The following is a 12231-nucleotide window of genomic DNA, read 5'->3' on the forward strand; positions in this document are numbered from 1 at the left end:
AAGTAAGCATCTGGGACTTTCTTGATTACTTCTATTTTTAGTGACATCTTCTTTCCACCTGCACATTGAAAATCATGACATTTTCTAACAGAGATTGAGAAATCTTTCAGCCTCCCTGATTCTTAGGTCAGAAATCAAGCTGGCCCTCTAATTTTGCAGTATCTTGGTGTGCATGGACTTTTTATGTTTGTCTTACGCTAGGAAAATTGACCACTATTGATTTTCCTTGAAAGCTAGTTCATCCCACCTGGTTAGTTTGTAACAGAACAAGAAGACAAACTAGGTGTGGCACAGTTTGTGAGACCTTCACTCTTACGTCTCTGGGCCTGTGAAATCATCTCATTACCTGAAAATTAAAGTGATAAACAATACGTAGACAAATGTTACCATGCAATCAGTGTTCGATTTTTACCCATTTTATTTCATTTCTGTTACATAGAAATCCTGCTGTTAAATTCACTTTTGATACATGTGCTATATGCTATCCCAGATTAAGAGTATTTAATTGCTTCCAGTTTCCGGATGGACTGCAAAATAAACTTTAAAGGTGAATCAGATGAGAAATGGAGAAAGAGGGGAGATAGCATTTGAGTAAAGGTCACACTCTTCTTATCAGAAGAATCAGTTAAAGTAATTCAGAAGAAAAACCACATGAAAAAAGTTTGTTTTTTCCTTGAAGGTTACAGTTGCAGGACCCTACTAAAATATAAACCCAAACATTTGTTCTTCTGTGGGCAGTATAACCCACAGTATCTTTAAGCAGCCTAGGTACCAGGTAGCCTTGTGTTCAAATTCTTGCCATACTGGGTGGCCTTGAACAGCACTTAAATGCTGTATGTCTCTTCCATCTTCAAGTTTAATTGGCAGAGTTTTAGTAGTTAAAGATTGGAGTAATAGTTGCTTATTGTTTTCAAGGGCAAAGTATAAGTAAATTATATTATTTATATCTGTTTTTTGTATGTGTCTTTTTTGGCTTTATTGCTCTTCCTTCTTCTGATATTAAATTAACATAGATAGTCATAAATAAAAAATAAATTATCTCCCTGAAGGAGGATTTTGAGAGTGCTTTATCAGCACAACTGCATTCAAATCCAGTTTTAAATAACAAGAATTAATTCCTGGATCCACTGAAAATGCTTATTTATTATTGATTTCAGTGGATTGGACATTTTCCTAAGATGTCTGCAGGCTGAAGATGCTGTAAATTAAGTGCCCCTGGTTTTGACTGCACTTGGAATAGCGCTTCAAAGACTTTTGTTTATTTTCCTTTTCAGTGACCTTACTCTTGCCTGCTGGAGTTTTACACCACAGAATGAGCCATCAGAAAGTGACGCAGTGTAACCTGTGCCGTGTATTTCCCCAGGCTTACCCAGCTGCTTGTGTCAGCTTGCTCAAGGTGGTCAGTGTGAAGTCTGAGGGATTGTTTATTGACTGGATGACTGCCGACCTGGGCTTTATACTTGTTGGATGCTTGATTATTTTAGTGGCAGAGAAAGGCATCCTCTTCACCCACAGGATTGTTCATTCCAGCCTTTTGTGCATAGTCTGCATTGGAGGTCCTGCATTGCGTCATTTGCCCTGAAGCTGTAGCTGTGTGGGATTACTGATTCAGTGGGACTACAGAGAGTATATGCCATTCATAGTAAAAATGGAATAATCTCTCCTTTACATTTTTCCCAGTGCTATGGGGGGCAATTCAATGAAAATAGCTCAGTTAACAGAAGTATGCCATTGTATTATAGGCCACACTGTGTTCCTCTTACTTCAAGTCATAGAAACTTTCCAATATGGAACTTTACTCCAAAATATGATCATTATTTTCAGTTTAGTTGTATCTTCTGGAGCACTGGTTCCCAATCCCTTACTTCGAAACGGCCCAGTTTCAGGAAACTTAACTGCTTTAGCTGTTTGGTGGGGGGATGGGGGGGTGGGTGTGATTTCATGGTGTTACCTGCTGTCTCCAGTTCAAGGTTTCAGATTGATTTGCTTCTTTATCAGCTTTTTACATGCCACTCAAAGCCCTCTGCCAGACTGGGGATGCAGCTGTATGCTAATTTCCCAGTTTCAACAAAACACTCATAGGTCACTGCTGAAATACTTGGTCTTGATATGGAGGAAGTAAGTTTCTGGGCTGGGATGGGTGAGAAAGGGAGGATCTGGGCCGGTTGCTGTTTCTTGTTTCTTCTCAGGTCTGGGAGATGAAGATCCTTTTCCTGAGACAGAACTCTGATGTTAGAAATGCAGCACTGTCACATCATTATTTCTAATTTTTAACATGAAAAAGGGGAGTTGAAAGGGAATTTGTTACAACTTCTTGGTACTCTGTCTTCCAAAAGGAATTGTGAATGTAATCTTCACATACCGTACCTTAATGTAACGATATTTAAAGGCCCTTTGGTCTGAAGTAGTGTTTGACATGAAGACATGCAACCGTATTTCAGTATGTGGGCAGATTTCCAGACCCTGATACTAATGCACTTGTTCTGACCTATCCTTTCCTCTGGGTGTTCTTTTTCCCCAAGGCTTCTCACTGCTCAGGGGACACGTCTTTTTAAAGCTTGACATTCCCAGCTTAAAAAGCAAACTTACAAAAACTCCTTTAAGTGGAGGCTGGAGGACACAAACACTTTCAGGAATATTTTTTTCCTATTGCAAATAGAAAAATATCCTGTTGAGTTAGACACCTTTCTTGGAGGGGAGGCAGGGAAGAGGGGAGGGCAAAATTACGGGGAGCATTCTAGCAAGATGCTTCGCGGAAGTAGATGAGGAAGGCAGGTGTTGAAGATGTAGGGCAGTGTTATTCATGGTTCCAAATAAAATATGGGAAGAAGAAAGTATTTTCTTGCTTTTCTGGACACTCCACGCCCCTCCCACTCGCAGTAACTAGTAAGGTTAGTAGAATCCCTTTTTGCTTTTCTCACTCAGGTTCATTTTTTTTAGCATAGTGTGAAGAATGTTTTGCACTTCTGAGATAACCTCTTCTGACAGTTTGCTGTTTTTCATATGAGAAGTACTGACTTTAGTCCTTAAACAGAAATCCATTTTCTGTTTGTGCTCCTCTCTGTGCTTTTTTAGTGATCACTAGGCAGTCCAGGATGCATGAACTAGTTGTTGACTTTCTGTTTTGTTTTCATCCTTGTTTGTTCCTTACTCTGCTGTTTCTTTGGACCATCCCAACCTTTTCTACTGAAGTGTTTTTCTGCTAGGTTTTATTCAACAAAATCTGCGTGGTTTCCCAATATGAGCCTTAATGAAAACAAATGTTTACGGCATTTCCTGAGCATTAGGTGAGCTATCTTTAATTACAACGGGCTTGGAAATGGAGGAGGAAACCCACTTACTGGCAACAAAGGGCCCTAGGACTGTTTGTGCTTGGCTCATTCATCTCTCTCTGCTTTGCAGACAAGTGAGACTTTCTGAGCATTTGAATACAGTTTATTCTTTCAATTAAAAAAGAACAAAACAAAACCTGTCTCTTACATTGCTTAAATACCTATTAAGCCCATGAACGGAATACTAATTTCAGTGGTTCTGTATAATGAGCTCTAAATTTCTGAGTCATGTCGGCCATGGAACCTCTTAACGAGGATGTGGAAAACCCCACAAAAAAAAATTAATGTCAGCCTCAGTTCCTTAATTTTTTTAATGAGTGTAGAAATGAAAAGCTCTAAAGCACTGTGTCACAGTGGTTATTTTCCAGATTGAATGCAACAGGGAGAATTTATGAAGTTTTCAGCTATGGTACTGGGGTGGATGAAACACAGAGCAAGAAGGTCTGAGCACTGGCAATACTCAATGCCAGCAGCGCACCTCATCAGATAACAAGCCCTTCAGTGGGATGAGATATGAGATTAGATGGGGTTTTGTATTTGTTTTCTTTTTGCCCTCCCCTCCCTCTGTATGAATGCCAGCCTGTATAAATTGGTGGTGCTTAGCTGGTGCAGAAAGCGGGTGCAGAGTCGCAGTGCAGAGCTGTGCTCTACCAGCTTGTTAGGAAGGCAGAAGTGATCTCTGAGGTGCATATGTGAGAGTCCTTTACCTCTGGATGGGTGTTGCTTTGTGTTACTGTGGATTTTAATTAGGCAATGCGGTGATGTTGGGCACTACCTGCACTTCAAAACATGGATGTTACTTGAATGTCATTTATTCTTCCTTTTAATACACCTACAAGCGACTTGATTCTGCTGCACAGTCCCTTTAGAAGAGGCTGCTGAGTGACAGCTTGTACGCTCCCTGTGCATCACAGAAAGTGCTCTGCTCATTCCTCTGGAAAACGTTGTTATATAATGCAGCACGGTGCTTCGCTGTGTCTGCTGCGGGATCACCCCTCTGTTAGGAGGGCTGCATTGTCAAGTTGGGTGTTTTAAGGATAGAATTTGGCATTGCTTAAAGATATGTGAAATGTAACTCAATGCATTTATCCCTGCTTTAAGTTTTCTGGCCTCACACAATGAACATCCCACAGTGCAAGCTTCATTTTTTCCTTAGACTGTATTATTTGTGTTATTGGCAAATGTGCTCATTTATACTAGGGAAAGAAAAATAAAGGCAGGGAACCTTGAGAAATGCCAGCTAATAAAAAATAAGACAGTTGTGTTTTCTAATAAACAATGAACATAGTAAAACTGGTGATGCTACAGGCATCTTGTGTTATTGATGAAAACAAACTGCTTACTGACATCTGCAGCAACCAGCCATTGAGTAGTGGCATCCCAGAGCCCCCCAGTGCCATGTGTTAGGCAGAATTGCTGGAATTCACAATGCGAGACTTTCAAGTTTTGAAGGGATTTGATTTGTTTGGTTTTCTCCCTTGCACTTTTTTTTTCTTGCAGATTTATATTTCTTACACAATAAGAAATATAAATAAGATAAATATAATAAATAATACAAATAAGAATAAAGGAATAGCTGCTCTTTTCTTGGAGATGGTATGAAAAGGCATAGGTATTTCTTTTGGACAGCTGATTACTTTAGCCTTCTAAAGTCCCCATTTTTTCCAGTTACAATCCATCAGTACTGCTCTGGAATAGCATTTCACGTGCTGTGAAATGCTTCTGAAGAATTCGTTCACTCTGCTGCATCCCACCACCCGACACACAAATTTCCCCAGGCTGTAAACGTCCTCTGCTTCATGAGCAAATTCACTTGAGTACCACAGCTTCTGCATCAAGTTGCTCTCAGCATGAGGAAACTTGGGTTCAGCATAGGTAGCTGCTGTAGCCCTGCTGTGTTATGAAGCTGATAATTAAATTTTCCTATTTATACTGCTACTTGTACAGTATTTGTAGACTGATTGAGCTTTTTTTCCCCCTCAAGAGTTGTTTCTGAGATTCTGTAAATTGAGGTGCCTTAGTGTTTATTTGTATTTCTTGTCTAAAAGCATGTCAGTTGAGGGAGGGGAGAATACCACCTTGTTCTGCAGTAGAATTCAAATGATTGATTTAAATAACGATAAACCCTAACTTTTGACATATCTCATTTTCATGGCATCTGTCTAGATGGGGTAGATTAATGTTTTGGGTCAGCTGTAGCTGTTCCAAAGACAGAGCCTTGAGCAGGATTTTCCTCTGTTGAGTGGAATGCAATACACTGAAACCTTGCCAAGAAATACTTTTAGAGAATTCTGTGTTATCTGCTGAGAAAGGGTTTAGAGGAAGAGCTGCCCTGACTTGTTGCTTGTCCTGTATGACCCAGGGAAGCTTATGGCCGCTGTGGTGGGGATTCACACCACAGATCATCTCTTGGCTTGTAGAATATGACATAGCTCACTATCCTTATTCCACCCACACCCCCTTCTGGTTTTCCCCCTAAAACCTCCTTTCTTCAGGGAAATGATTGTATGTAACAATTAGCTTCTAAATCCTTCTAAAGGAACTGATCAGTAAAACTGAGTAGTCATTAATTTGACACTCCAATGCTGCGTGAATATGTGAGCTACAACAGCTGCTTTGCTTTGCATCTGCATTTTGAGGGTGTTGGCACTTCACTGGTTTCTTTTGGATTTAGAAAACCTTCCTTAAAGAGCTAGAGCTGGAAATAGTCTAAAACTCTCAGTTCCCTCAGAATCATATTTTGTAGGTATTATGGCGTTTGGGTCACTGATTTTGGTAGGATGGGTTCCTAAATCTGGAGGAGTGTTTAGTTTTGATTTTTGATTGCTTTTAAAGCTTTTCTTTCCCCTTGGGGAAGAGGAAAGGTATGTAAAATGCAGTTAATTATGACAGTTTATTATCTCATTAAATTATGCAATACCTTCTGCTAAGCTTATTACAATAATCTAAAAATCAGCTATTCATTTTTCTGATATTTGTCTCCAATCATGGCTTTTCACTGCAGGTAACATACATAATTATATGTGCATTTGTGTGTGCATATGTATGCATTTCTAAAACTTACCTATAAGTAATGAGTAAATTAGTAAAACTTACCTATATAGTTTAATTCTGTTTAGCTTTAAGCATCGCGAACCACATCAGTCATGTCAGGCTGGCTAAGGTCACGCCATAGCTATGAAGAGAAATACTGTTAGTGCTACATTTATTTCAAGTGTATCTTCTGATCTTGCAGATTTATATAACAATGATGCATGCAGGAGCTGGAACACTTTTGAAGCTGCCTGGCTATGGGGACTCCCTTGTGGGTAGGGAGAGAGCCCTGGTGAATGCACAAAAATACAGATTAGCATGTTTGCCAAAACTCAGATTTTGAACTCTGTATGAGATCAGGGTTTCTGTTTGTTGTGGTTTTAATACTGCCCATATAGATTCAAAATGTGAAGCTGGAGTTACTGCCTTTTCCAAAGTATAGAATTTGAATTTTTGGAGTGGAATTGCAGCTTAAATTTCTTCTAAAGGCAAAATCTGCCTCTGTCTGCAGTAGAAAATGACCAGAGAAGAGAGCAGGTTGTGGGGTAGGTGGGCTGGAATCTGGTATAGCTTTAAAAGGGATTTTGGATTTACTGATCCAAAATCATTCCAGTCTTAGTGGTGGTGCTTTGCTGAGATTTTTAGATGGCTTACGTTAAGATAAATTAAGATGCAGCTTTTAAATTAATGAAGTTAAACTGGCACAACAGGCTGTATGGACAGGCTGTCTTTTTGATTTATCTGTCAACAAGGCAGTGGTTTAACCTACTCATAACCCATAACAGTCCATGTGGATTTGAACTGATTTAACAAAAATTAAATTGGGGCAGTCTTGTGTTGCCAGCGAGGCCTCAGGAGAAGCATCTCTAGTTCTGCCTTTTGGCATTGTCTTCCCTTGGTAATAGTGTGATAAAAGATGCATTTATTTTATTTGTTGACTTTGTTGACTTAATTCTCACCTTCAAGCTATTAAGATTTCCTTAGTGCTAAGGGCAGTCACTCACACAACCCGTTGTGGTTGCATTTGTTTGTTATTTTGAACAGTATCCTGAGCTACTGAACCCATATTTAATATAATTTTAAACCAAGAAAATACTCGAGGGGTTTGTGAAATACTCCATGTATTTGTTTACCCATGGCTCAGTGGCTGGCTGGGTATGAAAAGGATTGTGTGTTTTGTCAGATTTCTGCAGTTTTCTAATCAGGCATGTTGTGGCTGTTTTGCCATTCTCTCCTTAGTCATCTGGTCCTCACAGGATTTCCGTTTTATTTTCAGGTAACTTTCCCTTTTCCTGAACATACTGACAGCTCTTTGCATTCCCTCGCAATGTTTTACTTTCTTTATTTCTCCTCGCCTTATTGCCTGCTTTCTTTTACTGCACAAGTGTTCTTTCCTATTTCACATCTTTCGTTCTTGGTGGAGCTTTGTGTGGCGTTCTCATCAATTGCCTTTCAAGTGCCCAGCCTTTGAGAACTAAGAGAACTGATGTTGATGTTCATCAAATGTTCACCAGTGGTCCCAGCTGAAGGAATTGCCAATTTTTTGTTTCTCTTGTGTGGGAACACTTTTGCCATGACGTTTTGTATGGCCATGTGGCAAATTGACCTCAGGCCCTCATCTGATTCAAGCAGGCGTGGCTGTACACATACTGTTTTTCATAGGATTTTAATCCTTCTGCCTGCCCTCTTTCAGTCAGTGTCTAATTTCAGCCTGGAAAAGGGATAGAATAGTGATTTTCTTGAGGACTGCCAGTAAATTAGTGACCAAATATTGGCTTAGTGTTGTTGAGGAGGAGAGAACGTGCTGGGAAGCATCCCTGGGTGGTTGGGTGTTTTCAGACAGATTTACAAGACTGTGCTTAGTGGTGTGAGGTTTCCTTGGTGAGTGGCCTCCTGTCCCCCCAGCCAGAGCTGCAGGTGACAGGGCTGAGTGCATGCTACTGATGAGCTGTTTTGACTTCAGTGGGGTTTGAGAGATGGGCACAGCCAGCTGTAGTGATGGGCAGCTACATCTCTTGTGCAAGGAAACTCTGTGAAAAAGAGATCTGGAAAGAAGGTTAAGCTTAGGCATTCAATCTGTTATGGGGGATCAGGTTGCAGCTAAAATAAAGGCCCAGGGAGGAGCAAGGTGAGCGCTGGGGCTATCACATTTGAGGGTCGTTGTTGTGGTTCACATTTGAGATGAGATGTCAGAGGTGTAGAGCAGTCTGGTGTGTGTGTCCGTATACAGCAGGAACTACTTCAGTGGCAGTGCAGTGAGTTTGTAACATAACGCAGTCAGAGGAGGGAGGCACATTGCTGCCTGTCACAGAACAGGTTACCAGCAGATTAAAATGTCTGTAGATGATCTCCTCTTGAAGTGTGAAATTAATTATTAGAGCTTGTTTAGATGAATGGAGATGTTTACTGCATGTAAAGTAACCCTAGGGTTGTTGCAAGCATATATTCCTGGAAGTTACAAGTGGTCTGCTCTTGAGGCCATTTCTTTACTTCTGCTGTCATGTGTCCCCTCAGGCTGGGCACAGCTGATCAGTGGCACAGGCTTGTGGCCACACCTCAGGGACACTTCCAGAGAGACACAGTGCCAGCCAGTGGACTTTGCTCATGGGGCACCTAGAAAGTGCTCAGTGAACTGTAATGCAGTGTCATTGTCAGTGTGGGCAGCATTGTCAGTCCCTTCTATTTTAAATGTTTGTAAACTGGGGCTTTGTTTGTGATGGTACAGGGAAAAGTAGTGGGTGATCTGCTCATGGGGGCAGAAGTGATGGAAATCAGATCTTTTCATTACTTCAGAAAAACTCTTTTAAAATCCCCAAGATTATAAAGTAAAAAAAAAAAACCAACCCAAATTTGTCTTCCTTTGCTTGTCTTGGTGGAAACTAGGCTCCTTGTTGCAAAACGGTTGACAGTGAAGGGGAACACACTGGAATTGCTATCAGGCACGTTTCCTGTTAAAATTTTACAGTTCAGTAGCTAATGTGTTTCTCAGTCAGCTTAGGGTGATCTTAATGTGAGCTGCTACTGGAAAAGGCCGTCCTGTTCTTCCCTCTCGTGTGTTCTTGCCACCTCTTTTGTGCCAGCACCAGCATTTCTGCACTTAGGAAACCCAACCCGAAAAAGTGAGAAACCCAACCTATAAATTAATTTTCAGCTAGACTGACTTTCTCACCCAGCTGATTATGGTGGCTCAGGAGCTCTAGTGCTGGCATAAGCAGGAAGGTGTGGTTGGAGATGTAGAGAAGAATATATACCACACCTTTTTTCTGCAGCAATCTTCGCTGAGATCAGCTTAAAGCAAACGGAACCCCCTCATTTAGGGTGGGAAGATGCAGGTGAGGCACTTGCAGTAATTGTTGCTCCATAAAGGTGTGGTCCCACTCCCTTTGTCCTCCCGCTTGGACTGTGCCTTCCCGTTCCTTCCAGGTCAGAGTGCCTATTGAGATGCAGAACTAGAAGAAACATGATTTTCTTCTTCCACTGTCAGCAAGCTCTTAGTTTATCTGGGCTGTATCGTTAAATGTCAGGCGTCCTGCTGCTCACGTCACCGCCGTGTATCCTAAAAGTAAAACTAGGGAGGGTGTTAGGGAAGAAGCACTGATAAATCTCACTCTTCTGTGAACAGAGTCTTCTCAGAGGGACTGTATTTTTTCACTTCCCGGACAGATCTGTGCTGTGTACACACAATTAGTGTGTGTCTGTGTGGGTTTTTACTATGATTACCTGCTACCAAAATGAGCTCGATATGCACCATATCTTTTTACTGGAGTCTCCAGGGGTAGGGGAATGTTACACATACAACAAGAAGCAAGAGAGTATTGAATACTTATTACTGCAGGTAAAGAAAAAGAGTCTGCAGGGAAGGCTATAGATTGTGTTGGCACAGGAATTGTTACCATAGTTTCCATTCATATTATTAGCTCTCAACTAGTTTTGCTGGCATTCAGGAGGAGGAGAAAGACAGCGTGCTCTGGCAGTCCAGCCAGCCCCCTCTCATAAGATTTAGCATCCATGTAAAGAAGAGGTTCGAGGTGAATGGCCCCTTTCCTTTTCAGGCCTGTTTGACTGGTAGCAGGATGTGGCATGGCTTGAAAGAAGGCATGAACAGAGTTACTGGGACAATTGACTGCATCTGCCTGATTGACTTGCAAGAATGGGCTGTTTGACTCCTGGGGAGGAAGCCTAGAGAGGGTCGTGGTTTGCTTCCAAGACAAACTCAATGCAAAAAATTACAATGATGAAGGAAAAGAGACCAAAAAGTAGAGACAGCACCTGCTAAAGTTTGTATTTTATCTTCAGAGTTAATACAAGAATAGCATAGGTTTAACATAATGGAATTCAGAATTATATAAGAATAGCATAGGATTAACATAATGGAATATACTGATTTTTATTTTTTTTCTTCCCCTGATAGCTCACTCACATGTTTCTGTTTAGTAATCCTTTTTGGCAAGACAGTGAATGTGACTGATGGGTGTTTTATGCAAAAGTGATCACTTTGCTGTTTATCAGAATAAAGTCACTGCAGCAGATATAGGATGTCTTGTGTCTCTTTTTTTCTCACTGTGCGTTCTACAAGAGAAATGTTGAGTTCTTGGCAATAGCCAGATGATAGAGGAGCCTTCTAAAGGCTGTCCCCATGGGAAGTGCAGATATCTGGTTTCAGGTGTGGTTAAATTGCAAGCTGCAACCTCTGCAAGAGGTTAAAATGCCCACAACCTACTGACCATGTGACTTTTATCACTTCCTGCCAGTAGATGGAAGATTTTATTTAAATAGTAGGGATTAATGCAAGGCTTAATTGAACAGGAAGTTTCTCAGCCGTTCAGATGATGGCTAAAATGATCCATACACTGTTATTTCTGACTTTCCTGCCAGCAGTAATCTGTGGCTTTCTGGCTGTTGCAAGTTGCTTTTAGGGCGAAGGTGAACGATTGCTAGAGTTGAGGTACACGTGTTTTTCTGAGATTGGAAAACACAAATAAAATGATCTGTAAAACAATTTTTTTTAAAAGCACAATTGCAGGAAAAAGGCTGCTCAAAGTGAAAAGAGAATTTTCCTTCAGTCGTATGGCTTTGATCTTGCATCCTTTTGAGTTTTAGCAGCTGGTCAAATTACTAGGGAGAGAGCTGCTGATATGTTTGGTATTATTTGGTGTATCATAGAGAACAAAGAGCAGCTCCAAACTGGTCAGAGACCAGGGGTTTGGCTTGTACCCAGGTGTCACATGAGTAACGAAGTGGGAAGCTCAGTCATCCGAACCGTGCTGGTTTTGTTTAATGTCTCCTGCTTGGGAACTGGGAAGTGAGCAGGTTTTGCAGATGTCCCTCAGATGTCTGAGCACACTGAAAATAATACTAGAAGAATATTGAAGCTGCACAGTGTGTTGTGCTAGAAGTAGCTTTGACTTCTCTGTAATTAAATAGGGGGCAATGCTCAAGTTTTCTCAAAACGGGCAAATTACATTCAATTTTAAAATTACATTCAATACAGCCTACAAATTACATTCAATACAGCCTATTACATTCAATAGGCTGTCTTCCATAGGGTGGGGAATCTTTTTGTAGGGGTCAAAAATGATTTTGAAAATAATCCAAGCCTGTGGTAGATAACAAAGTTAACCAAGTTGCCTGTAATTCCACCTGCAGACAGCAGCGTGGTTGCAGAGAAGTGAAGTGGAAGGGGACAACATTTTGTGCCCCTAGGCTTTCCCACACTGGCTTTATATGAATATCAGGAGACTCAGAGAGTTGCTTCATTCTTCGACCTTCAGCAAGTCCTGGCAGCAGGACTTGCTGAAGGTGGAAGAATGCATTGCATCCTCCTTCTAGTGGGGAAGGTGTCTATTAGCACAGAGTTCAACCTTGT

The 12231-nt window shown here is 41.0% G+C and overlaps 1 protein-coding gene across 1 annotated transcript in view; it reads left to right on the forward strand.

The window, feature by feature from the left end:
- Positions 1–12231, forward strand: part of JARID2 (jumonji and AT-rich interaction domain containing 2) — a 214183-nt gene that overhangs the window by 131391 nt on the left and 70561 nt on the right. The gene's annotated exons all lie outside the window — the stretch shown is intronic.

Source organism: Lichenostomus cassidix, chromosome 2, assembly GCF_008360975.1.
Source record: "Lichenostomus cassidix isolate B80296 chromosome 2, HeHo_3.0, whole genome shotgun sequence".
Lineage (NCBI taxonomy): Eukaryota > Metazoa > Chordata > Aves > Passeriformes > Meliphagidae > Lichenostomus > Lichenostomus cassidix.